The sequence below is a fragment of the Lolium perenne genome, chromosome 1 (assembly GCF_019359855.2).
Source record: "Lolium perenne isolate Kyuss_39 chromosome 1, Kyuss_2.0, whole genome shotgun sequence".
In the NCBI taxonomy this organism is placed as follows: Eukaryota; Viridiplantae; Streptophyta; class Magnoliopsida; order Poales; family Poaceae; genus Lolium; species Lolium perenne.
The window spans coordinates 12,772,618-12,799,163 of record NC_067244.2 but is presented as its reverse complement, the minus strand read 5'-3'; positions in this window follow the sequence as shown (position 1 = coordinate 12,799,163).

The window sequence follows — 26,546 nt, the reverse complement described above, 5'->3', positions numbered from 1 at the left end:
ATTCGTGCATTTTCTGGAACTAACCTATTAACAAGATGCCGAAGTGCTAGTTGCTGTTTTCTGCTGTTTTTGGTTTCAGAAATCCTAGTAAGGAAATATTCTCGGAATTGGACGAAATCAACGCCCAGGGTCCTATTTTGCCATGAAGCTTCCAGAAGACCGAAGAGGAGACGAAGTGGGGCCACGAGGTGGCCACACCCTAGGGCGGCGCGGCCCAAGCCCTGGCCGCGCCGACCTGTAGTGTGGGCCCCTCGTGTGGCCCCCTGACCTGCCCTTCCGCCTACAAATAGCCTCCATCGCGAAACCCCCAGTGCCGAGAGCCACGATACGGAAAACCTTCCAGAGACGCCGCCGCCGCCAATCCCATCTCGGGGGATTCAGGAGATCGCCTCCGGCACCCTGCCGGAGAGGGGAATCATCTCCCGGAGGACTCTACGCCACCATGGTCACCTCCGGAGTGATGAGTGAGTAGTCTACCCCTGGACTATGGGTCCATAGCAGTAGCTAGATGGTTGTCTTCTCCCCATTGTGCTTAATTGTCGGGTCTTGTGAGCTGCCGAACATGATCAAGATCATTTATCTGTAATTCTATATGTTGCGTTTGTTGGGATCCGATGAATAGAGAATACTATGTTATGTTGATTATCAATTCATGTCTATGTGTTGTTTATGATCTTGCATGCTCTCCGTTATTAGTAGATGCTCTGGCCAAGTTGATGCTAGTAACTCCAAGAGGGAGTATTTATGCTCGATAGTGGGTTCATGTCTCCGTGAATCTGGAGGAGTGACAAGAACCTCTAAGGTTATGGATGTGCTGTTGCCACTAGGGATAAAACATTGGTGCTATGTTCGAGGATGTAGTTACTGATTACATTACGCGCAATACTTAATGCAATTGTCTGTTGTTAGCAACTTAATACTGGAGGGGGTTCGGATGATAACCTGAAGGTGGACTTTTTAGGCATAGATGCATGCTGGATAGCGGTCTATGTACTTTGTCGTAATGCCCAATTAAATCTCACTATACTCATCATAATATGTATGTGCATGGTCATGCCCTCTTTATTTGTCAATTGCCCAACTGTAATTTGTTCACCCAACATGTTGTTTATCTTATGGGAGAGACACCTCTAGTGAACTGTAGACCCCGGTCCAATTCTCTATACTGAAATACAATCTAGTGCAATATTGTTCTACTGTTTTCTGCAAACAATCATCATCCACACTATACATCTAATCCTTTGTTACAGCAAGCCGGTGAAATTGAAAACCTCGCTGTTTCGTTGGGGCAAAGTAGTTGGTTTGTGTTGTGTAGGTTCCACGTTGGCGCCGGAATCCCTGGTGTTGCGCCGCACTACATCTCGCCGCCATCAACCTTCAACGTGCTTCTTGACTCCTACTGGTTCGATAAACCTTGGTTTCTAACTGAGGGAAACTTACTGCTGTACGCATCACACCTTCCACTTGGGGTTCCCAACGGTCGCGTGCTGTACGCGTGTCATTGAGTTGCAGCACAACACAAAGGAGAAGCCATTGTTCCGTTCATTGCACTCAATACAGCGATGAATGAACCAGACCGGTTGACAAGCTTCTAGACCTGGGCTATATGTAGAAAGCTGGAAATCAATGGATCACAGAAAATCATCAGTGTCAAGCTTTAATGCATTAGCCAACGCGACCAAAAGTCCGAACTGATGGAAAGGGCTAGGCAATCCACTTTATACATCTCAACATAGCCAACGCAACAAAAAGTCCAAACTGACAGAAAGGGCTAGACCGGGAGAAGAGAAGAGAAGGTTTGCGAAAGCGATGACTCGAACTTGAGACTATGGGCTCTGATACCATGTCAAAGCTTCATCCACAAGCCAACGGAACCACAAGTCAGAACTGATGGAAAGCGCAAGGTAATCCACTTATAATATTAACAATCAACAGGGTTCCGGTTCAAAAAAAATCCACATCACAACAAGGAAATGACCACCAAGATAATAGCAATTGCAGATAAATGCACCTACGAAGTATGCTCAGACTAAGGAACCATTTTACAAGACCAAGATACTGACCTGTCACTGTCCCCGTTCATCTCCAATTATCTAGCAGATACTCTTATTACTACTTACTAGCATTCCTAACCTGCTCCAATAGGGCCTCCTTCTGTGTTGCTATCGTTCTAAAATTGTCGACTTCTAGTCTTAGCGCAGCTGATGCAGCTCGTTCTACTTGGAGTTGCTCCTCTAGAACTTGAGCATGCTACTTTGACTTGGACATGGACTTGCACTTCACCAGTCCAGTATTCCGTAAGAAAGTGTTTTTGGCAATGCCTTTCTTTTTTATTGCCATGGAAAATGCCTTCACACATTCTTCATCAGTTTTTTCCAGACCGTTTTTACCGGATTTTGCCATCTCTAATTTCATATCTTCCTGCAAAAAATTCAGTTCGTACACATGTGTAAACATGATAGTTACTACAGAGAAGCTTGCTGATAGTAGATTTATCATGTTTATGACCTACTTTTATTCCTATAGTTTGGCATGTCTGATTCACATCACATGAATTTTAATAAACATATATAATATCATATTGACATGTACTTTACTACTCCTACAAGTTGGCATGTGAGTCGTCACAAAATTTCAATCTTAGAGAAGACTTACAAGAACACTCTGTGCGACTTCTCCAATCACTTCAAGTTTGTTCTTCTGGCATGCTTCAAAAATCTCTGGCAGAGTCATCTCTTTGTTTGGTTCCCTTTTACTTGCATTATGTAACATCTGCATTTTAGTACTAACATTTATAAATCAAATAACGCGGTTGAAATGGAGGATCATAATATATGTTGCACACGGGTGTATATACTCTGCATGATCTTTTACTAAAATATTTCTAAATAGCAGTATAAAACAACATGTCCTTACTTTTTGCCGAATGTGCACTATAAGGTTACGAGATCCCGTACGGCTAGGTAAAATTAGTTTACCGCGGTTTATCTGATTCTGTTTAGCCAAATTCTGCAAAAAGGAGACTAGTGAGACACTGCTATAAATAAGAATCCAAGATGTGATCTGGTCTCAGTCTTACAAATCATACCATATTCTTTGGATCAGACCAGTGCTTCACAATATCTCCCCACTGTTTGTCAGTCATTTGCTTAAGAGGAGATCTAGTTGGAACACTCCCAGTAATCTTTCCAGTGAAGTATTTCTTCTTTAGCCTGCTGCGATACTGGCGCAGACAGTCTGAGAATAGACTGTTGAGAACATGCTTTACTTCCTCTTGGTCATCATCGAACTCGAACCTTAACTGTTCACAACAATATAAACCGTTGGTGCGATATACATAGAGCCAACAACAAGCTAGAAGGAACGGGACGTGCCAATGTGGTATGAGTAACATTACCAAGAGAAAGATGACTTACTGTAACCTGTGCACTAATTTTTCAAAATGCGCAGAGGTGTCTACGTGCTCTTTCCATGTTGGGAAGATAGGAATTTCATTCCTGACGAAAATTCCTACATCCGATGCTAATTTACAAGATTCTTCTGGGTCCAGTGGCCTTCTGCCACCTACAATAGATGAAAGGCGAAATCTTGATTCCATCCCAGCAAGCTTAGCTACGAACATTTTCCCTACTGTTGGGCCCCTCGTTTTTCTTGATCGTGGTGCAACTACAAAGTTAAGCATTACATCAAGCTATCAAGGTAGATATATATATATATATATCTATAAAGTATAACTTTATAACGGAGAATGAAACTATAAGAATTGGAAAATGTACCTTCTTCGGTGTGGTGCTCATCCTCAGGGGAGTTGTCTATGGCAGGACTAATATGGGTCAGTGGAAGATCATCAACAGTTTGTTGATGTTATGATAGCAGTGTTTGGCCAGTTGTGGTTGTGTCAGCTGGGACTGGTACAGTGTGTCCCTGGGCAGTATTTCCTACCACAGCTACTGCTGATCCCAATTGTGGCTGAGAAGTTGCCGTGGAAACTGGTTCTGCTGCCAATTGTGGTTGAGAAGTTGCTGTGGAAACTGGTTCTGCTGCCAATTGTGGCTGAGAAGTTGTTGTGGAAACTGGTTTTGCTGCCAATTGTGGCTGAGAAGTTGCTGTGGAAACTGGTTCTGCTGCCAATTGTGGCTGAGAAGTTGCTATGGAAACTGGTTCTGCTGCAAATTGTGGCTGAGAAGTTGCTGTGGAAACTTGTTCTGCTGCCGATTGTCGCTGGTTGACTGGATTGGTAACAGGTGGCTGATTCAACCGCTTGGGGTGTTCACCATGTTTTTTATTTCAGTACTCTTAGCATTTGCGTTATTTTCTTCAACTAGTGCCATGAATCGCTGAGACTGTCTAGTAGCAGAAGCAGATTTCTTTTTTGGTTGCAGCTGTTCTATCACCGATTCAGGCTGTTGAATGGTCTTCCTCTCATTGGTGGTTCCTGCGAAATTCTTACTTGAAGTTGTAGATTCCTAGCACACATAAACGATATTTCAGTCTACAGAAGTGCCATATATGATGATATGCAAATGGAATAGAATGAAGAACAGTAAAGGATGACGTGCATGCTGAAACATATATATGATGCGTTAAGGAGACCTAGAGGTGGCATGTTAACATGTTTGGTGGGATTCAGGATACAAGTATACAACACATGGAAGTTGCAACAGATATCTCAAAGTAAAAAAACAGAAATCACCTGGTGGGGTTGAGGAGAATGGTCAGGCAAGGCATCTTCCTGAGTCAGCTCTCCAAGAGGCTCAGCAGGATCAAATTGTGAATCATAACATTGTTCTTTATCTTTGGGGAGGGGAAAGGGTTCTTCTCCCATTTTGTTCAGGTTTGCACTAGTGGCAATAGCGTTACAGATGTTTGTGCCCACACGGCTTGCATATCTGCTACATATCTTCCGTCTCCGTTCCTCTTTTAATTCATTCTGTAGTGCAACAATATCTAGCATGCATTACAAAAAAATGCTAATGAGATGGCGGTGCAAGTAAGCAAAAAAATACTTTTCAAAATCACCTGCATAACGAAAGCGGCCATATCAACCTTCTTGGGAGTGGGCGCGTGTACGCTTTGGTTTCCTGCCGTGGACCATGGAGGCGCTTTGTGTACCCATCTCTCCAGTCCGGTGGACGGAAGGAGTCAGGGATAAAGATACGAGAACCCGGTGATACATCTCCGACGTATCGATAATTTCTTATGTTCCATGCCACATTATTGATGATATCTACATGTTTTATGCACACTTTATGTCATATTCGTGCATTTTCTGGAACTAACCTATTAACAAGATGCCGAAGTGCCAGTTGCTGTTTTCTGCTGTTTTTGGTTTCAGAAATCCTAGTAAGGAAATAATCTCGGAATCGGACGAAATCAACGCCCAGCATCCTATTTTTCCACGAAGCTTCCAGAACACCCGAGAGTCGCCAGAGGGGGGGGCCTGGTGGGCCCAGGAGGGTGGCCGGCACGGCCCAGGCCCTGGCCGCGCCACCATACCCCCTCGCCGCCTCTTCGACCCTCCGACTCCGACTCTTCGCCTATATAAAGGTCCCTGACCTAAAACCTCGATACGGAAAAAGCCACGGTACGAGAAACCTTCCAGAGCCGCCGCCATCGCGAAGCCAAGATCTGGGGCACGCCGCCGGGACGGGGAAGTGCCCCCTGAAGGCTCCTTCATCGACACCACCGCCATCTCCATCAACGCTGCTGTCTCCCATGAGGAGGGAGTAGTTCTCCATCGAGGCTCGGGGCTGTACCGGTAGCTATGTGGTTAATCTCTCTCCTATGTACTTCAATACAATAATCTCATGAGCTGCCTTACATGATTGAGATTCATATGATGATGCTTGTAATCTAGATGTCATTGTGCTAGTCAAGTGGATTTTACTTATGTGATCTCCGGAGACTCCTTGTCCCACGTGTGTAAAGGTGACACTGTGTGCACCGTGTGGGTCTCTTAGGCTATATTTCACAGAACACGTATTCACTGTTATGAATGGCATAGTGAAGTGCTTATTTATATCTCTTTATGATTGCAATGTGTTTTGTATCACAATTTATCTATGTGCTACTCTAGTGATGTTATTAAAGTAGTTCATTCCTCCTGCACGGTGTAATGGTGACAGTGTGTGCATCGTGTTAGTACTTGGCGTAGGCTATGATTGTGATCTCTTGTAGATTATGAAGTTAACTATTGCTATGATAGTATTGATGTGATCTATGCCTCCTTTCGTAGCGTGAAGGTGACAGTGTGCATGCTATGTTAGTACTTGGTTTGGTTATGTTGATCTGTCGTGCACTCTAAGGTTATTTAAATATGAACATTGAATATTGTGGAGCTTGTTAACTCCGGCATTGAGGGTTCGTGTAATCCTACACAGTTAGTGGTGTTCATCATCCAACAAGAGGGTGTAGAGTCTAGCATCTATCTATTTATTCTGTTATGTGATCAATGTTGAGAGTGTCCACTAGTGAAAGTATGATCCCTAGGCCTTGTTCCTAAATACTGCTATCGCTGCTTGTTTACTGTTTTACTGCGTTTCTACTGCCTGCAATATTACCACCATCAACTATACGCCAGCAAGCACTTTTCTGGTGCCGTTGCTACTGCTCATATTTATTCATACCACCTGTATTTCACTATCTCTTCGCCGAACTAGTGCACCTATTAGGTGTGTGTTGGGGACACAAGAGACTTCTTGCTTTGTGGTTGTAGGGTTGCATGAGAGGGATATCTTTGACCTCTTCCTCCCTGAGATCGATAAACCTTGGGTGATCCACTTAAGGGAAACTTGCTGCTGTTCTACAAACCTCTGCTCTTGGAGGCCCAACACTGTCTACAAGAATAGAAGCTCCCGTAGACATCAAGCACTTTTCTGGCGCCGTTGCCGGGGAGGAAAGGTAAAAGGCACTCATACTCCGGTTCCAGGTAACAGTACTTTTCTGGCGCCATTGTGTTTGTGCTCGAAGCTATTTCCTTTAGATCCTGCAATTGCATCTTTTTGTTTCTTGTTTACACTAGTTAGGCATAATGGAAAACAACAAAAATATGAGAGAACTTTATGAACTTTATCTTGAATTAGGACATGATGTGTTTGAAGAGAGAATTAAAAAACCCATGGAACTTTATATGCATGCTAATGGGAATGTTATTAATATGAATGCTTTGAACACTATTGTTGCTAATGCTATGGAAAATTCTAAGCTTGGGGAGGTCGGTATTGATGAAAATGATCTCTTTAGCCCTCCGGGTATTGAGGAGAAAGTTTATGTTGATTATGATATGCCTCCCATATATGATGATTATAATGATAGTAGTCTTTTGTTGCCACCTATTATGGAGGATAAATTTGATTATGATTACAATATGCCTCCTATATTTGATGATGAGAATAATAATGATAGCTACTTTGTTGAATTTGCTCCCGCTATTACTAATAAAATTGATTATGCTTATGTGGAGAGTAATAATTTTATGCATGAGACTCATGATAAGAATGCTTTATGTGATAGTTATATTGTTGAGTTTGCTCATGATGCTACTGAAAGTTATTATGAGAGAGGAAAATATGGTTGTAGAAATTTTCATGTTACTAAAATGCCTCTCTATATGCTGAAATTTTTGAAGCTACACTTGTTCTATCTTCCTATGCTTGTTAATTTGCTCTTCATGAACTTGTTTATTTACAAGATTCCTATGCATAGGAAGCATGTTAGACTTAAATGTGTTTTTAATTTGCCTCTTGATGCTCTCTTTTGCTTCAAATACTATTTCTTGCGAGTGCATCATTAAAACTGCTGAGCCCATCTTAATGGCTATAAAGAAAGAACTTCTTGGGAGATAACCCATGTGTTTATTTTACTACAGCAATTTTGTTTTATATTTGTGTCTTGGAAGTTGTTACTACTGTAGCAACCTCTCCTTATCTTAGTTTTGTTGCATTGTTGTGCCAAGTAAAGTCTTTGATAGTAAGGTTCATACTAGATTTGGATTACTGCGCAGAAACAGATTTCTTGCTGTCACGAATCTGGGCCTAATTCTCTGTAGGTAACTCAGAAAATTATGCCAATTTACGTGATTGATCCCCCGATATGTACGCAACTTTCATACAGTTTGAGCATTTTCATTTGAGCAAGCCTGGTGCCTCAATAAAATTCGTATTTACGGACTGTTCTGTTTTGACAGATTCTGCCTTTTATTTCGCATTGCTTCTTTTGCTATGTGGGATGGATTCCTTTGTTCCATTAATTTCCAGTAGCTTTTAGCAATGTCCAGAAGTGTTAAGAATGATTGTGTCACCTCTGAACATGTGAGTTTTTGATTATGCACTAACTCTCTAATGAGTTGTTTTGAGTTTCGTGTGGAGGAAGTTTTCAAGGATCAAGAGAGGGAGATGATACAACATGATCAAGGAGAGTGAAAGCTCTAAGCTTGGGGATGCCCCGGTGGTTCATCCCTGCATATTTCAAGAAGACTCAAGCATCTAAGCTTGGGGATGCCCAAGGCATCCCCTTCTTCATCGAAAAATTATCAGGTTCCTCCCCTGAAATTATATTTTTATTCCATCACATCTTATGTGCTTTACTTGGAGCGTCTGTATGTTTCTTGTTTTTGTTTTTGTTTGAATAAAATGGATCCTAGAATTCTTTGTGTGGGAGAGAGACACGCTCCGCTGTTGCATATGGACAAATATGTCCTTAGGCTCTACTCATAATATTCGTGGCGAAGTTTCTTCTTTGTTAAATTGTTGTATGGTTGGAAACGGGAAATGTTGCATGTGGTAGTGTATAATAAAATACTTGTAGAACATTGAGCTTTGATAACTTGATTCTTTGCAAATGTTTTGAGGTATTTAGATGGTAAGGCTTGCTGGATAAATAAGTTAAAATTAGTAGTGGATTGTTGTCTTTAAGCTTGTGCCGTACTACAAACTCTATTTAAATAGAAGGCGTAGTTGGACTTGATAGCTTTCTATGTCTGAGAGTTCATCGTAATAACTAAGTTGTGCTGAAGGTCGAGGGAGCTAGCGGGGTACTTGTGCCACCGTGAACGGCCCTCCTTTGAGTAAATTTTAATCATGCTCTTAATGATGAACCTGCTAGTTGTTTGCAATAAGCTTGTGAGTTCTTTTTGACTAATGTTAAGCTACGATTTTTGGCACTTCCACCATCCAAATTTGCTAGCCTCTTCGGTACTGTGCATTGCCTTTTGCTCACATTGAGAATTGTGCATACTTCGCCGGTACATCCAAACCCGTGGGAGAACTTTCTCTTGTTCTCCTACACATAAGCCCATACATCTCCTCAAAACAGCCACCATACCTACCTACCACAGCATTTCCACAGCTGTTCCGAGATATATTGCCATGCAACATCCATTTTTACATTACATGCCATGTTGTCATTTATTATTTATATATTGCTTTGCATGATCATATACAGCTGATGTGTGGTTTACCCATGTTACGCTAGATCATTGCACATCCTGCTACACTGGCAGAGGCATACAGTTTCATACATCATGTTTCATTCATTATGAGTTATTTGTACCAAAAAGTGTGTTGTCATATTAGGATGTTGACCCTAAAAATGAAAAGAGCTGTGGAGGCCATCAAAAAGAAAAAAAAGGGAAAGAAAAAAAAATGAAAAGAAAGAAAAAAAAGGGAAAAGAAAAAAAAAGAAAAAAAGAAAAAAGAGAATAAAGAAAAAGGGGGCAGCATTACTATCTTTTATCCACACTTGTGCTCATGTTTCAGCACCCGCATTATTCATAGTCATCATTTGTGCTCATGTTTAGCACCTACATTCATATGAGAGAGTTTTCATGTTTTACTAGTATAACTATGTGGGGAATTTACACTATAGAACTTGGGTTGTATATTCCAATGATGAGCCTCCTCAAAAGTGCTCTAGGTCTTCGTGAGCAACCAAGTTGGATGCACCCCCACTAGTTCCATTGGAGAGCTTTCATACACATATAGCTCTATGTGCATCCGTTGCATGGCAATCACTACTCCTTGCATAGCATCGATCATAAGGCTTCCTCTTGTCTAATGATCATTTACAGCTTTGCAAGCCTTTCTTCCATTTGGCCTTCCAAACCCCCATTAACGTTCTTTATGCCATAACATCCTGGTGCTAATACCAAATGCTTGCGCTCACCGGTTGAGTAGACTTCGAAACAGTTGATTCATGACGTTCATGTTTATGTTTACTTTACTGAATCCTTCTTATGTTGTGAAAATTTACTTGATGCTTGGAATGAAGGATAGAACTTCTATGCTGAATACTTAATACATCTTTAATGAACTTTGTACGGTTGCATGTCTTTAAAGCGATAGTTCATGAAAACTTCTAGCTTGTCTAACTCTTGCATTATCATCTCTTATATCAATATAGATACTTGCTTTGAATGATTTGATCTCAGCTCATATGCTTTACAATAGTATGATCAAGGTTATGATGGCATGTCACTCCAGAAATTATCTTTGTTTATCGTTTACCTGCTCGGGACGAGCAGAAACTAAGCTTGGGGATGCTGATACGTCTCCGACGTATCGATAATTTCTTATGTTCCATGCCACATTATTGATGATATCTACATGTTTTATGCACACTTTACGTCATATTCGTGCATTTTCTGGAACTAACCTATTAACAAGATGCCGAAGTGCCAGTTGCTGTTTTCTGCTGTTTTTGGTTTCAGAAATCCTAGTAAGGAAATATTCTCGGAATCGGACGAAATCAACGCCCAGCATCCTATTTTTCCACGAAGCTTCCAGAACACCCGAGAGTCGCCAGAGGGGAGGCCTGGTGGGCCCAGGAGGGTGGCCGACGCAGCCCAAGCCCTGGCCGCGCCACCATACCCCCTCGCCGCCTCTTCGACCCTCCGACTCCGCCTCTTCGCCTATATAAAGGTCCCTGACCTAAAACCTCGATACGGAAAAAGCCACGGTACGAGAAACCTTCCAGAGCCGCCGCCATCGTGAAGCCAAGATCTGGGGGACAGGACTCTCTGTTCCGGCACGCCGCCGGGACGGGGAAGTGCCCCCGGAAGGCTCCTTCATCGACACCACCGCCATCTCCATCAACGGTGCTATCTCCCATGAGGAGGGAGTAGTTCTCCATCGAGGCTCGGGGCTGTACCGGTAGCTATGTGGTTAATCTCTCTCCTATGTACTTCAATACAATAATCTCATGAGCTGCCTTACATGATTGAGATTCATATGATGATGCTTGTAATCTAGATGTCATTGTGCTAGTCAAGTGGATTTTACTTATGTGATCTCCGGAGACTCCTTGTCCCACGTGTGTAAAGGTGACAGTGTGTGCACCGTGTGGGTCTCTTAGGCTATATTTCACAGAATACTTATTCACTGTTATGAATGGCATAGTGAAGTGCTTATTTATATCTCTTTATGATTGCAATGTGTTTTGTATCACAATTTATCTATGTGCTACTCTAGTGATGTTATTAAAGTAGTTTATTCCTCCTGCACGGTGTAATGGTGACAGTGTGTGCATCGTGTTAGTACTTGGCGTAGGCCATGATTGTGATCTCATGTAGATTATGAAGTTAACTATTGCTATCATAGTATTGATGTGATCTATGCCTCCTTTCGTAGTGTGAAGGTGACAGTGTGCATGCTATGTTAGTACTTGGTTTGGTTATGTTGATCTGTCGTGCACTCTAAGGTTATTTAAATATGAACATTGAATATTGTGGAGCTTGTTAACTCTGGCATTGAGGGTTCGTGTAATCCTACACAGTTAGTGGTGTTCATCATCCAACAAGAGGGTGTAGAGTCTAGCATCTATCTATTTATTCTGTTATGTGATCAATGTTGAGAGTGTCCACTAGTGAAAGTATGATCCCTAGGCCTTGTTCCTAAATACTGCTATCGCTGCTTGTTTACTGTTTTACTGCGTTTCTACTGCCTGCAATATTACCACCATCAACTACACGCCAGCAAGCACTTTTCTGGTGCCGTTGCTACTGCTCATATTTATTCATACCACCTGTATTTCACTATCTCTTCGCCGAACTAGTGCACCTATTAGGTGTGTTGGGGACACAAGAGACTTCTTGCTTTGTGGTTGCAGGGTTGCATGAGAGGGATATCTTTGACCTCTTCCTCCCTGAGATCGATAAACCTTGGGTGATCCACTTAAGGGAAACTTGCTGCCGTTCTACAAACCTCTGCTCTTGGAGGCCCAACACTGTCTACAAGAATAGAAGCTCCCGTAGACATCACCCGGCGATTGTGAATGTCGCTGACAAGGCGGCGGTGGAAGTTGGCTACGGAGGAGCTCGTATGGTACAGTGGTCGTCGTTGGGGTGGGGGGAGGTGGAAGCTACTCCGGCTTGCTAAAAAGCAAGGGAGACGGTGGAACGTCGTCGGTCACTACGGTGGCCGATGAGAAGGCAGTAGTGCTGGTGTGGGAGTGTGACAGTGGGCCGACGCCGGTGCCGGCGTGTGAGATGATCCGGTGGGTCATGCAAGGTGGAAGCGTGCGAGAGATGCGGGGTTCGGTGCCGCCGGTGATAGGTCTGAATTGAGCAGTCCGGGGGGATAAGATCGGCACTGTACTTATTTCACATCATTTTGAATTTTGGAAGCGGGGGGGGGGGGGGGATTTTGGCGGGAATTTTGGGGCAGAGTTGAAATTATTACTGGTTGGTGGAAAACTGTGGAACCCTAGCCTACGAAATCCCAAGTTTGAAGCTGAGGGCCCTTTTGTTGTGGATTTTTTTTGGCTTTTTGGCTTTGGCAAAAGCCAAAAAAAAAGCACTTAAATAGGTGCTTTTTTGGCTTTTGGATTCTGGAAGCCAAAAACAAAAGGATCTTTTCTTTTGGCTTCCAAAATCCAAAAAGCCAAAAAAAAGCCACAACAAAAGGGCCCTGAGTAGGTTCGGGTTCATGGGGATATGCTTGTTGGTTCTTGGGTACATATGATCTCTTTATTTCGAAATTCATCTTCTATACATTTTGAAATGTCAAAAAAGAATAAAACTAAAAATGCATGTGTACTTCTTCGATTTCTATATACACATAAGATATTTCAATGGAAAATCGAATAGTAATTTGGGCTATGTAAAAAAGAGTTACTCCTTAAAAAAATTGTGCTAACCATAAGGCTTTTTATGAGACATGTTTTCTCTCTTTTTTTACATCGACCATGAAAAAAAGTTGTTTTTTTACATCAACCATGAAAAATACTTTTTTTACATCGACCATGAAAAATACTAGGAATTTGCTAAAGTTATATTTTCCATCTTGTACACAATTAAAAATATCTTTAAAACAATCAAATCTCTAATGTCTAGGTGTACCATCTCTACTAGTAGTATATACTAGTAAATTGCACGTGCCTTGCACGTGAGAGCTCTTTTTTTAGTGAAACAACTTACATGCAATAAGAATTCGATCTTTTTTTAACAAAGGAGGCGGGCCCAAGGGCTTGGATACCATTAACTACAACAGAGGGGTACATATTACAGATTGCAGTCAACAATCACTTGGGTTGAAAGCGAATGCAAGCCCGCCTACATGATAGCAGGATTTTGTGAAGCTTTTTAACTTAATTGGTCAAACATGCGAAGCATGTGCCATTTACTTGTACAACTTTATCGGAAAAAATTACTTTTACAAGCTAGTTCCCCTAAGTAGTACCAGCACATAAGTAAACAATAGAACCAGGGACATCATCAACTGAATCAACAATCTATTCATATAGCGGCTCTTGCATCACCCTTTGAAAATCATCTACCTGCAAAGATGAGTGCAGAGTTTCTGCTTGTGCTTTCACCTGTTCCAAGATCGTCCAGTTGATCTCATGGACATCTGCATCAGCCAAAGCGGTAACCAAGTTGCCAGCCACTAGCTTCTGTAGATCAGCAACAACATGTAGGCCATCTTGAATTGTAGAATTCCATCCTCGGTTCATTTCTTTGTTCCGCCAAGTGGCCACATCCAAGTCCTTTTGAAGAAGCCTAATCTTAGCTTCCCCAGTGCCACATCCTTCTGTTTTGTTCCTACAAACGTTTGCATCACTGGAACTCTGGACATCTGTGCTACAATGCTGCTTGGCAGGGACATGAGCAGTCACTTGCTTCTGCAATTTGCCATGCATTGAATCAATCAGCAGATTAAAAGGAAATATGTTGGTTGATTCTTGTCACCACTTTGAGCAACCCATGAGTTTCTAAACCTTAAATGGAGTATAAAACATTGCAATAAAAGGGTGGGTGCATCATTTGGATGCAGAGGCCGGGGCGACCCTATTTTGCAGAAAAAATTAGGAAATCTGAAATCTATATCTATATCTCTACCATCTATACCACTCCACTCCTGTTGACAGTTTGATCTCTTTTAGTACATTAGATTATGTCATGTTTAAAACACTATTATAAAATTACCTCCTTAATGTTGAGCTCAGGAGGATCCAGATGTGCTGATCCTAGGTGGCCCCTCAAATGATTGCTTGCTAGAACAATAGGACCAAATCCCGCCTCCTTTCTACCAATGTCTGCATCACCGGCGCGCTCACTGTCTTTGTTAGGAACATGAGCAGTGGCTAGTTGCTGCAAATCAAAGTTCATCAAATCAATCAGCAAACAACACATATGAAATTTGAGCAGTGCGGCTAAATACCTTCTTCAGCAGCAGCCCCGCGGGATCGTCCTTTTGGCGGCACATCACACGGGTGAAAAATCTCGGTAACAACTTGGGGTGCGGTGATTTTGTCCCATTCCACAGTATGACGATCGAGGCTGCAATTATCTTATTCTGCAAGATATTTTGCCTCCGAGATTCTTTGTAGGCATTCTCGAGTGGAATATCTAGCAGGCATTACAAAAAAAAACAGATGCTAATAACAAGCAGTGGAAGCAAGCAATAAACTAGTCTCGGAAATCAAATACATAACAAAAGCTGTCGAACAAAGTGTTCAACCTTGGTCGACTGGGGAGGTGGCGCATTGGCCGTTCAGTTTGGTTCGGTGGATCATGGTGGCGCTTTGTGTACCGATCTCGCCGGTGGGTACGATGAACCAATGAGTCGGGGAAGCAGATCCGACGAAGCGGACGGAGTGTGGTTGACGGCGTCGCTGGGCTGGCTCCGACGCGGTGGATGTCGGCTACGGATGGAGGACTGAGAGGGAGCTAGACGGACTAGGAGCAAGGTAGGGAGAGAGCACTTGCTTGTCCGTGGGTGGGGCTGGATATAGGGGAAAAGAAAGCCCTAGAAGATAGCATCCTGCTAATATCCTAGTACAAAACAATTGAACCAGAAAATCCCGCCAATATATGGTGCTGAATTGCGGGCGGCTCATAGCTTGTGCACAAATAAAATGGGAAAATCCAAAAAAAATGTAGTTCAACAAAAAAACTCTAGTAGGCAAAGTCGCTAGCTCGCCATGAGAAGATGCACTCCGCCAAAAAAATGTCATCACAAGCTAGTTTGCTATGGATCTTGCATTAACCCTGCTCGATAAAATGGTGGGCACAAAAGACAAGCTAAATCAAAAATAATGGTGGTAGAAAGATGTAAACTCTTAAAAGTAAACTCTACTAAACAGGGCCAACTCAAAAACATGCCTCATATTATTAGTACTTCCTCCGATCCATATTAACTGCCACTAAAATGGATGTATCTACAAATACATCCATTTGAGTGGCATGTATATGGATAGGAGTAGTAGATCAAGGAGTTGCGAGACAGTGGAGGAAATGAGGTGGGGAGGAGGAGGGTGACGACCAGACCCCCACCTCCACGGCACCGCATAAATAGAAGCTAAAATATGTGAACAGTGGAGGAAATGAGGTGGGGAGGAGGAGGGCGACGACCAGACCCGATAACAGTACTCCCCCCGGTCAAACTGCTCCTCATGTCGCGCAAGGTGAAAAAAGGGGTATTTTTTCATTGACTTGATGGAGAAAAAAAAGGTCTTCTTTTTAGCCCCAGCGTCACCGCAGATCAGGTGACATGCACCTATTGCATGTCACTGTGTGACATGCGGATTAAATTCAAATTTAAACATTGCGAACAAATCTGAAAACAATCATGCATGTTCACAACACATATTAAAATAACCCCTAAAATTGTCAGATCAAAATTCGAAACATACATCGAGAAACAAAAAAGAGAAATCTGTCATGAATAGTTCCCGAATTCAAATCTTAGTTTCTTTGTAGACTATTCACATCTGAGTTTCTCTTTTTTGTTTCTCGATGTATGTTTCGAATTTTTATCTGAAATTTTTAGGGGTTATCTTAATATGTGCTGTGAACGTGCATGATTTTTTCATATTTTTCGCAATGTTTAAATTTGGATTTAGGCCGCATGTCACACAGGGTGCATGTCACCTCACTACCGCTCGAGAAATGGAGCCCCTCTCCGCTGGGCTCCAATAAAAGCTTCACTGCTCGTGTCAGACTGTTGAAGTCACTGGCTAGTGCATGTCAGGGGGACAGAGAATTAATTGCGTCCATGCGTCGGCGCGTGCTGTCTACCCCAAACCCTAAACTCCGTCTTATGAAGTCAAGCACGCATGAAGAGAAGTGGTTTTTGGTTTCAAACATGGAAATTTCAAAAACGCTCCCAAGAGCTACATTTTGGAGTGACTAATTATTCATATTCATGATTTAAACTTGTTTAAATGGGAATTAAAATGGGCATAAAATTCAAAATAAATCAAAATAAATGAAAAACCAAGGCACATAATCTTCTTATGTCATATGGTGAGCATTCAATTAAGTTGATAAACAAGGTCTAGACATATTCAAACCAGAAAAATCATGTATCTCCCCCTAACCGTAAACTCTGTCTTATGAAGTCAAGCATGAAGAGATGTGGTTTTTGGTTTCAAACATGGAAATTTCGAAAACCCTCCCAAGAGCTTCATTTTGGAGTGACTAAGAAGCATACATGCTTACTTTTTCATATTCATGTTTTAAACTTGTTCAAATCTTGGTCAAACCTAGGATTTGACCAAGATACAAATGGGCATAAAAACTCAAAAAAAATGAAAAAAATGAAAAAGCAAGGTCTTCTTATGTCATATAGTAAGCATTCAATTAAGTTGATAAACAAGGTCTAGACATATTAAACCTGAAAAATCATGTATCTACCCCCTAACCCTAAACTCCGTCTTATGAAGTCAAGCATGCAAGGTGAAGAGAAGTGGTTTTTGGTTTCAAACATGGAAATTTCAAAAACCCTCCTGATGACCCACAAGTATAGGGGGTGTATCGTAGTATTTTCGATAAGTAAGAATGTCGATCCCAACGAGGAGCAGAAGGTGTTGACAAGCAGTTTCGATGAAGGATTCACTGTAAATGCTCACAGACAAGTATTCAGGGGGTTTTGATGTAACAGTAGAATAAAGTACGAGTAAGTAAAGTGCGAGAGTAACAATTGCAGCGAGTGGCCCAATCCTTTTTAGCACAAAGGACAAGCCGGTTTGTTTACTTATAATGACCAAACGTTCTCGAGGACACACGGGATTTTAGTCTAGTGCTTTCGCTACATACGGCTAAATAATCTTCATTGTTATGATAAGTGTTGTGTGGGTGAACCTATGCTAATGTACCGCCCTTCCTAGGACTAATACATACTTGTGATTATACCCCTTGCAAGCATCCGCAACTACAAGAAAGTAATTAAGAATAAATCTAACCACAGCCTTAAACTCTGAGATCCTGCGATCCCTCCTGCATCGATATACCAACGGGGTTTAGGTTTCATCACTCCGGCAACCCCGCAATTAGCAAACGAATACAAGATGCATTCCCCTAGGCCCATAAATGGTGAAGTGTCATGTAGTCGACGTTCACATGACACCACTAGAAGAATAACACCACAACTTAAATATCATACCATTGAATATTACTCAACCATAGTTCACTACTAACATTTAGACTTCACCCATGTCCTCAAGAACTAAACGAACTACTCACGAGACATCATATGGAACATGATCAGAGGTGATATGATGATGAATAACAATCTGAACATAAACTTGGTTCAATGGTTTCACTCAATAGCATCAACAACAAGTAGAAATCGATACCGGGAGAGTTTCCCCTATCAAACAATCAAGATCAAACCCAAATTGCTACGGCGGTGACGGTGTCCAGCGGTGATGACGGCGGTGATGATGGTGGAGATGATGATGATGGTGATGGCGATGATGTCCAGCTCGATGACGGTGACGATGGCGTCGATTTCCCCCTCCCGGAGGGAATTTCCCCGGCGGATTCCTGCCCGCCGGAGAGCTCTTTTCTCTCTGGTGTTCTCCTCCCCGCAGAGGCGGCTGTAACTCTTCGCGAGGTACCCTCTGTGGCTTAGATTTTCGGGACGAAGGATTTCGCGAAGAAAAGGAGGCGAAAGGGGTCATGGGCCCCCCAAACCACATGGCGGCGTGGCCAGGGCATGGGCCGCGCCGCCCTAGGGTGTGGGCCCACCCTGGGTCCTCCTGGCTCCTCCTTCTGGCTTTCTTCGTCATCTTGAAAAATAGGATTTTTGGTATAATTTCCTTCCACAGTTGATCTTCCGAAATATTGCGTTCTGACGGTGCTTTTTCCCGCAGAATCCTGGCTCCGGTGCTTGATCCTCCAATAATGATGAAACATACAAAATAGATGAAATAACATAAGTATTGTGTCCCAATATGAAATATATCAATGAATAACAGCAAATTATGATATAAAATAGTGATGCAAATTGGACGTATCAACTCCCCCCAAGCTTAGACTTCGCTTGTCCCCAAGCGAAACTGAGCTCGATAGACAGGACCACATGTTTATGGAGTGAAGGGTCGATAAATAAAATACAGACAAGAAGCATCATATTCATTCACACAAGACATTATAGTAAACAACTTCCTCATATAACTTAACTTGAAACAAGTATAAGGTAATCACAGGTAAAGGTGCATAAGAAATCATAATTGGTGATGGCAAACTTCATTCTTGGTCAGAGAACAATTAATAGATTATACTTATCTCATTGAGCAGCGCTCTCATATTAAAGTTTATAAGGCACAACTTGCATACTCAATCATAATGGTCTCTTCATGATCATTGATAACTTGCAAAGCTATATTCATTCAGATAAAACTTGTACTAAACAAGGAAGAATAAAAGACATGATGAAGCAAATCACAATATAATGGTTTGATCACAACTACTCAAATGCTTGCTTGAGATGGAGGGAAATAGGTTTACTGACTCAACATAAAGTAAAAGACAAGCCCTTCGCAGAGGGAAGCAGGGATTAAATCATGTGCTAGAGCTCTTTCAGTTTTGCAATCATATAAAGAGAATAAAAGTAACATTTTGAGAGGTGTTTGTTGTTGTCAACGACTGGTAGCGGGTACTCTAACCCCCTTGCCAGACAACCTCCAAAGAGCGGCTCCCATATTATTTTCATTTTACTTGGCACTCCATCCAACCTTTTCTTTCACAAACCATGGCTAACCGAATCCTCGGGTGCCTGCCAACAATCTCATACCATGAAGGAGTGCCTTTTTATTTTGGTTTTATTATGATGATGACACTCCCCCCAACCTTTGCTTACACAAGCCATGGCTAACCGAATCCTTCGGGTGCCGTCCATCAATCACATACCATGGAGGAGTGTCTATTTAGTTTAATTAATTTGGGACTGGGAATCCCATTGCCAGCTCTTTTTGCAAAATTATTGGATAAGCGGATGAAGCCACTAGTCCATTGGTGGAAGTTGCCCAACAAGATTGAAAGATAAAACACCACATACTTCCTCATGAGCTATGAAACATTGACACAAATAAGAGATACTAAGTTTTGAATTGTTTAAAGGTAGCACATGAAGTATTTACTTGGAATGGTAGAAAATACCATGTAGTAGGTAGGTATGGTGGACACAAATGGCATAGGTTTGGGTTAAGGTTTGGATGCACGAGAAGTATTCCCTCTCAGTACAGGTCTTTGGCTAGCACGGTTAATTAGCAAGCATGAGAGTCGAGGGAAACAAACAAATATACATATGATAGAAACAATCATGCATCTTCCCTGTAAGCACAAACAATTTTAACTTCAGAATAATAAGCTATGAGCTAACAAGAAAGACAATGAAACATCTACATGTATTTCTCTTTTCTACTTAATCCTCAAAGTGTTGTTGCTATTGACCAATGCTAAGTTTGCCAAAACCAAATAGATTTATTCAATGCTCCTAAAGTGATACAAATACTACCAACAAGGTAAATCATATAGTAGAGATTGCAAACTAAAATAAGATGTGCAATATGTAAATAATAAGACTTCTCATTAATATTCCATAACGATAACTCACACCAAGGGATACATAGATAACCAACTAAAGGAGAGATACTTCCAAACTACAACCCATCTTATATGATAACTTCCCTACTCATGATATGACACTACTTTGACAAATAAAAGTAAAAGGTAGTGATAATGTGATACCGCGGCACTCCCCCAAGGTTGGAACAAACCAAGGGGATGCCAATACCGCTGATGAATTACTCCTGCGGAGATGGTGGTGATGAACTCCTCCCGCGCTTCTTAATAAGCTCCTTCAACTTCAGTTTCTCAGCTTGACAATTCTGCACTAAGATTCGAAGAGATTCATTGTTATCTGAAGTTGGCGATGACGAACTTGTGATGCGAATCGAGTGGTATTCAATCATTCTTCGGAGACGGCAATTCTCCTCCTGGAGTATCTCCACTTCTCTTCTTAGAGCCCGATATTGATCACAAAACTCATCGGTAATCCGTAGAACATCTTCCATCATGGGGAAGGAGTCGAGGCTAAGAGCGGGTGGTAAAGGTCCCTGCAGGTTATGAGAAAAAGAACGTCGAGTGTCAACAGATCCCACCAAGATTTGCTTGCTCCCTCTGGCTTGCTGCTCTTGTCTTGATGGCACCTCCTTCACTTCTTCCTCCGAAAGTCCCTTGCCCTTGTTGTTGGAGGCCATGGTGCTTCTAGACCGAAAACAGATCCTGGCAGAAACAGCTCGAAACAAAACACGTCGAGAACACGATATACGGACCTCCAGGGGTCCGGGGGGTTATATAGCAAAAAATTTCTCGACAAACGGAAAGTACCAGATCGAACCAGAGTCGGAAAGGGGCGACGGGGCGGCCAGACCATAGGTCGGCGCGGGCCCAGGTCAGGCCGCACCGGCCTATGGTGCCACGCCCTCGTGCGTCCTTTCCACTCCATTTCGAACTCGTAATTTCTCATATTTTCCAGAAACAGCAAAAATATTGTTCGGAAAGTAAATTGCGTACTTTTCATTACCAGTACTGTTACCTATTCAAAGTCGAGTTCTGGCGGACTGTCAATTTGCCCTTTGATGAAAGCTTCCGGTGTTTCCACTTGAATAATATCAACATCAACATTATAGGAATCACCTGAGATATAATGCTTGAGTCTTTGTCCATTCACCACTTGCGTCGCATTGCCTTGGAGAGAGCTAATTTTGATTGCTCCTGAACGATACACCTCCTCGACAACATATGGTCCTTCCCATTTCGAGAGTAATTTCCCTGCAAAGAATCTGAGACGAGACCGATACAATAGGACTTTATCCCCAATATTAAATTCTCTTTTGATAATCCTCCTATCATGCCATTTTTTAACTTTCTCTTTAAAGAGTTTAGCATTTTCATAAGCTTCACTTCTCCATTCATCTAGAGAACTCAATTGCAACAACCTCTTATCACCGGCAAGTTTAGGATCTTTATTTAATTCTCTAACAGCCCAATAACCTTTGTGCTCTAGTTCTAAAGGTAAATGACAAGCTTTCCCATAAACCATTTTATACGGTGACATTCCCATGGGATTTTTATAAGCAGTTCTATAAGCCCAAAGTGCATCCTTCAATTTACTAGACCAGTTCTTTCTAGTTTTATTAACAGTCTTTCCCAAAATAGATTTAATCTCTCTATTTGATAATTCTACTTGACCACTAGTTTGAGGATGATAAGCGGAAGCAATTCTATGATTAATACCATACTTAGCAAGAGTTTTTCTAAAACCTACATGAATAAAATGAGAACCTCCATCAGTCATAATATATCTAGGCACTCCAAATCTAGGAAAAATAATATCTAAAAGCATTCTTAAAGAGGTCTCACCATCAGCACTTTTTGTAGGTATAGCTTCCACCCATTTAGTAACATAATCAACAACAACAAGTATATGAGTGTTACCTTCTGAAGATGGAAAAGGTCCCATGAAGTCAAATCCCCAACAATCAAACGGTTCAATAACAAGAGTATAATTCATTGGCATTTCATTACGTCTAGAGATATTACCAACCCTTTGGCATTCATCACAAGATAAAATAAACTTTCTCGCATCTTTGAAGAGAGTTGGCCAATAAAAACCTGATTGTAAAACCTTTTGCGCGGTTCTTTCTCTAGCGTGATGTCCTCCATAAGCACTACCATGACATTTACTCAATATCTCTTGTTGTTCATATTCGGGAACACATCTTCGCATAATACCATCCACTCCTTCTTTATATAAGTGTGGGTCATCCCAGAAATAATGCCTCAAATCATAAAAGAATTTCCTCCTTTGCTGAGCTGAAAAGGTTGGAGGCAAGTACTTGGCAACAATAAAGTTAGCATAATCAGCATACCAAGGACTGTCTCGCGAGCTCACCTTTATTACAGCCAATTGTTCATTTGGAAAACTATCATTAACAGGAACAGGATCATAAGCAATATTTTCCAATCTAGACAAATTATCAAAGAACAGATTATCAAGCACCTTTCCTATCTACAATATGTAAATCAAATTCTTGCAAAAGAAGTACCCATCTAATAAGCCTCGGCTTAGCATCTTTCTTTGTCATTAGGTATCTAATTGCAGCATGATCAGTATGAATAGTAACTTTTGAATCAACAATATAAGATCTAAATTTATCACAAGCAAAGACTACTGCTAATAATTCTTTTTCAGTTGTAGCATAATTTCTTTGAGCAGCATCAAGAGTTTTACTAGCATAATGAATAACATTCAGTTTTTTATCTACTCGCTGTCCAAGAACAGCGCCTACAGCAAAATCACTAGCATCACACATAATTTCAAAGGGTAAGTTCCAATCAGGAGGTTCAACTATAGGAGCAGTTGTTAAGGCTTTCTTAAGAGTTTCAAAAGCTTCCTTACAATCATCATCAAAAACAAATGGTACATCTTTTTGAAGAAGATTAGTAAGAGGCTTTGAAATCTTGGAGAAATCTTTAATAAATCTCCTATAAAACCCAGCATGACCAAGAACACTACGAATACCTTTAACATCCCTCGGATAGGGCATCTTCTCAATTGCTTCAACTTTAGCTCTATCAACTTCAATACCTCTCTCAGAAATTTTATGTCCCAATACAATTCCTTCATTAACCATAAAGTGGCATTTCTCCCAATTAAGAACAAGGTTAGTTTCTTCACATCTCTGCAAAACTTTATCAAGGTTTCGCAAGCAACTATCAAAAGAATTCCCATAAACGGAAAAATCATCCATGAATACCTCTACAATACTTTCACAAAAACCATGAAAAATAGCAGACATGCATCTTTGAAAAGTAGCAGGAGCGTTACATAAACCAAAAGGCATTCGTCTATAGGCATAAGTTCCATAGGGACAAGTAAAAGTGGTTTTCTCTTGATCTTTAGCTTTAACAGCAATTTGTGAAAACCCAGAATAACTATCAAGAAAGCAAAAATGAGTATTTTTAGACAATCTTTCTAGCATTTGATCAATAAATGGTAAAGGGTAATGATCTTTCTTAGTAACTTTATTAACTTTTCGAAAATCAATGCACATTCTATACCCTACAACTACTCTTTGAGGAATGAGCTCATCATTATCATTAGGCACAACAGTCATTCCTTCTTTCTTGGGAACGCAATGCACAGGACTAACCCATCTACTATCAGCAATAGGATACATAATACCAGCTTCAAGAAGTCGTAATACCTCATTCCTTACCACTTCCTTCATCTTCGGAATTAGACGACACTGATGTTCAACAACAGGCTTTGCATCATCTTCCATATTAATAGCATGTTGGCAAATAGAAGGAGAAATCCCTTTCAAATCATCAAGAGTGTAGCCAATAGCTCCTCGGTGCTTCTTCAATATTTCCAATAACCTGTCTTCCTCAATCTCTGAAAGCTTAGAACTAATAATAACAGGATATATTTTCTTATCATCAATATGAGCATATTTAAGATTATCAGGCAAAGGCTTTAAATCAAAAACAGGATCTTCCTTTGGTGGCGGTGTTGTACCCAAATCTTCCACCGGTAAATCATGCTTGAGAATGGGTTGGCGAAGAAAAATTTCCTCAAGCTCATCTCTTTCTTTCCTAAAAATTTCACTCTCGCTATCCTCCAAATGTTGCTGCAAAGGATTGTTAGGAACAAGAACAATAGATGCACACTGCTCCATTTTAAAATCATTACTAGGCAAATCAGCTTTATAAGGAGTTTTAGTAAATTTAGAGAAGTTAAACTCATAAGATTCACCAGCAAATTTAGTCAAAATTTTCTCTTTCTTGCAATCTATAATAGCTCCACAAGTATTTAGAAAAGGTCTACCAAAAATAATAGGACAATAATCACTAGCAGCAGAACCAAGTACCAAAAAGTCAGCGGGATATTTAATCTTACCGCATAAAACTTCCACATCTCGAACAATACCAATTGGAGAAATAGTTTCTCTATTAGCCAGCTGAATAACCACATCAATATCTTCAAGTTCACAAGAATCAATTTTGTGCATAATCTCCGTGTAAAGCTCATATGGAATAGCACTAACACTTGCACCAATATCACATAATCCATAATAGCAATGATCACCAATTCTAACAGATAGCATAGGAACACTAGCTTGTTTGGGTTTATTAGGATGTGAAACAATATTGGAAGCATCTTCACAAAAAATAATATGACCATCCTCCACATTTTCAGTCACAAGATCTTTAATTATTGCAACAGCAGGTTCAACTTTTATTTGTTCTTCAGGTTCTACAGGTTTCTTTTCACTTTTATGAACCGCACTATTTATAACAGAGTACTCCTTCATTTTAGCAGGGAAAGGAGTTTTTTCAATGTAAACTTCAGGAATAACATGATCAGCAGTTTCAACTACAACGCATTTATTAATAGATGAATCAATTTTATCTTTATAAGGTTCATGATACTTATCAAAATTCTTCTTTGCCAATTCATAATGAGAGGCAAAAGCTTTATAAAGATTTACAGCAACTTGAGAATCAAGACCATATGTAGCACTCATATTACGAAATTTATCAGTATCCATAAAAGCTTCAATGCATTTATAATCATAAATTATACCTGATTCTCTATCCTTGTTGTTCTCCCAACCTTCAGTATTTTCTTGGATCCGATCAAGAAGGTCCTTTTTAAACTCTTCTTTGTTGCGTGTAAATAATCCAGAACAAGAAGTATCCAGCAAGGTCTTGTCTTGAAAAGAAAGTCTTGCATAGAAATTATCAATAATAACATTACCAGGAAGCTCATGAATGGGGCATTTGAGCATTAAAGACTTCAATCTCCCCCAAGCTTGGGCAATACTCTCTCCATCATGAGGCCAAAAATTATATATGCGATTCCGATCCTTGTGAATTTCACTTGGAGGATAGAACTTAGAATAAAACCGGGGCACAATATCATTCCATTCAAGAGAATCCCCATTATCCAGTAATTTATACCAATGCGCCGCTTTACCAGACAGCGATAAAGAGAACAGTTTCTTCCTCACTTCATCCATAGCAATACCTGCACATTTGAATAACCCGCATAATTCATGCAAAAACAGTAAATGATCACCAGGATGGACAGTTCCATCCCCTTCATAGCGGTTATCCATAACACGTTCAATAATTTTCATAGGTATTTTATATGGTATCACTTCCTCACCTGACGCCTCATCCACTACCGTTGCAGTAGTAGTAGATTTCCCAAATAAAAATTGAAGAGAAGATCTCTCCATAATGACTTATAGCAGCAGGCAGAAATAAAATCAGCACAAACAATAATGGTTTTCCTTACCAATTCCACTTACCAATAGCGCTTCACTCCCCGGCAACGGCGCCAGAAAATAGCTTGATGTCTACGTTCCCCCTCCTTTCCTGTAGACAGTGTTGGGCCTCCAAGAGCAGAGGTTTGTAGAACAGCAGCAAGTTTTCCCTTAAGTGGATCACCCAAGGTTTATCAAACTCAGGGAGGAAGAGGTCAAAGATATCCCTCTCATGCAACCCTGCAACCACAAAGCAAGAAGTCTCTTGTGTCCCCAACACACCTAATAGGTGCACTAGTTCGGCGAAGAGATAGTGAAATACAGGTGGTATGAATAAGTATGAGCAGTAGCAACGGTGCCAGAAAATAGCTTGCTGGCGTGTAGTTGATGGTGGTAGTATTGCAGCAGTAGTAACGCAAAGAAACAAGAAACAAGCAGCGATAGCAGTATTTAGGAACAAGGCCTAGGGATTACACTTTCACTAG